The sequence below is a fragment of the Schistocerca cancellata genome, chromosome 8, assembly GCF_023864275.1.
Source record: "Schistocerca cancellata isolate TAMUIC-IGC-003103 chromosome 8, iqSchCanc2.1, whole genome shotgun sequence".
Taxonomy (NCBI): domain Eukaryota; kingdom Metazoa; phylum Arthropoda; class Insecta; order Orthoptera; family Acrididae; genus Schistocerca; species Schistocerca cancellata.
The window spans coordinates 4064749-4067761 of record NC_064633.1 but is presented as its reverse complement, the minus strand read 5'-3'; positions in this window follow the sequence as shown (position 1 = coordinate 4067761).

The following is a 3013-nucleotide window of genomic DNA, read 5'->3' as shown; positions in this document are numbered from 1 at the left end:
AATTCTTCATAAAAAAAACCTTAATCCTACTCCCAACATCACCACTGCTGAAGCCCAAGCTATCCTTGATCTGTAGGCTGACCGTTCCAACATCATTCTTCCGGCAGAAAAGAGTTCCACAACAGTGGTACTTGATCGTTGGGAGTGTGTGGCTGAGGGACTGCGTCAGCTTTCAGACAACACCACATACAAAGTTTGCCAAGGTAATCCCATTCCTGATGTCCAGGCGGAGCTTCAAGGAATCCTCAGAACCTTAGGCCCCCTACAAAACCTCACCTCACTCCATCAACCTCCTGACCCCACCAACACCCCGCACCCCTACCTTCCACCTTCTTCCTAAAATTCACAAACCCAATGATCCCAGCCGCCCCATTGTAGATGGTTACCAAGCCTCCACAGAACATATCTCTGCCTACATAGATCAACACTTTCAACCTATTACATGCAGTCTCCCATCCTTCATCAAAGAAACCAACCACTTTCTCGAACGCCTGGAATCCTTACCCAGTCTGTTACCCCCGGAAACCATCCTTGTAACCATTGATGCCACTTCCTTATACACAAATATCCCGCACGTCCAGGGCCTCACTGTGATAGAGCACTTCCTTTCACGCCGATCACCTGCCACCCTACCTAAAACCTCTTTCCTCATTACCTTAGCCAGCTTCATCCTGACCCACAACTTCTTCACTTTTGAAGGCCAGCCTTACCAAAAATTAAAGGGCACAGCCATGGGTACCAAGATGGCACCCTCATACGCCAGCCTATTCATGGGCCACTTAGAGGAAGCCTTCTTGGTTACCCAGGCCTGCAAACCCAAAGTTTGGTACAGATTTATTGATGACATCTTCATGATCTGGACTCACAGTGAAGATGAACTCCAGAATTTCCTCTCCAACCTTAACTCCTTTGGTTCCATCAGATTCACCTGGTCCTACTCTAAATCCCATGCCACTTTCCTTGACATTGACCTCCATCTGTCCAGTGGCCAGCTTCACACGTCCGTCCACATCAAACCCACCAACAAGCAACAGTACCTCCATTATGACAGCTGCCACCCATTCCACATCAAACGATCCCTTCCCTACAGCCTAGGTCTTCGTGGCAAACGAATCTGCTCCAGTCCGGAATCCCTGAACCATTACACCAACAACCTGAAAACAGCTTTCGCATCCCGCAACTACCCTCCCAACCTGGTACAGAAGCAAATAACCAGAGCCACTTCCCTTCAAACCCAGAACCTCCCACAGAAGAACCCCAAAAGTGCCCCACTTGTGAGAGGATATTTTCCAGGACTAGATCAGACTCTGAATGTGGCTCTCCAGCAGGGATACGACTTCCTCAAATCCTGCCCTGAAATGAGATCCATTCTTCATGAAATCCTTCCCACTCCACCAAGAGTGTCTTTCCGCCTTCCACCTAACCTTCGTAACCTCTTAGTTCATCCCTATGAAACTCCCAAACCACCTTCCCTACCCTCTGGCTCCTACCCATGTAACTGCCCCCGGTGTAAAACCTGTCCCATGCACCCTCCCACCACCACCTACTCCAGTCCTGTAACCCGGAAGGTGTACACGATCAAAGGCAGAGCCACGTGTGAAAGCACCCACGTGATTTACCAACTGACCTGCCTACACTGTGAAGCGTTCTATGTAGGAATGACCAGCAACAAACTGTCCATTCGCATGAATGGACACAGGCAGACAGTGCTTGTTGGTAATGAGTATCACCCTGTGGCTAAACATGCCTTGGTGCATGGCCAGCTTATCTTGGCACAGTGTTACACCATCCGGGTGATCGTGGATACTTCCCACTAACACCAACCTGTCAGAACTCCGGAGATGGGAACTTGCCCTTGAGTATATCCTCTCTTCTCGTTATCTGCCAGGCCTCAACCTCCGCTAATTTCAAGTTGCCGCCACTCATACCTCACCTGTCTTTCAACAACATCTTTGCCTCTTTCCTTCACCTCGACTGACATCTCTGCCCAAACTCTTTGCCTTTAGAAATGTCTTCTTGTGTCTGTGCATGTGCGGATGGATATGTGTGTGTGTGCGAGTGTATACCTGTCTTTTTTTCCACCTAAGGTAAGTCTTTCTGCTCCCGGGATTGGAATGACTCCTTACCCTCTCCCTTAAAACCCACATCCTTTCGTCTTTCCCTCTCCTTCCCTCTTTCCTGATGAAGCAACAATTTGTTGCAAAAGCTTGAATTTTGTGTGTATGTTTGTGTTTGTTTGTGTGTCTATCGACCTGCCAGCACATTTGTTTGGTAAGTCTCATCATCTATGTTTTATATATATATATATATATATATATATATATATATATATATATATATATATATATACCTAAAAACAAAGATGATGTGACTTACCAAATGAAAGTGCTGGCAGGTCGACAGACACACAAACGAACACAAACATACACACAAAATCCAAGCTTTCGCAACAAACTGTTGCCTCATCAGGAAAGAGGGAAGGAGAGGGAAAGACGAAAGGATGTGGGTTTTAAGGGAGAGGGTAAGGAGTCATTCCAGTCCCGGGAGCGGAAAGACTTACCTTAGGGGGAAAAAGGACGGGTATACACTCGCACACACACACATATCCATCCACACATATACAGACACAAGCAGACATATGTCTGCTTGTGTCTGTATATGTGTGGATGGATATGTGTGTGTGTGCGAGTGTATACCCGTCCTTTTTCCCCCTAAGGTAAGTCTTTCCGCTCCCGGGACTGGAATGACTCCTTACCCTCTCCCTTATAACCCACATCCTTTCGTCTTTCCCTCTCCTTCCCTCTTTCCTGATGAGGCAACAGTTTGTTGCGAAAGCTTGGATTTTGTGTGTATGTTTGTGTTCGTTTGTGTGTCTGTCGACCTGCCAGCACTTTCATTTGGTAAGTCACATCATCTTTGTTTTTAGGTATATTTTTCCTTTGTGGAATGTTTCCTTCTATTATAACCATATCATTAATTTGAACCCAACAATTATATATATATATATATATAT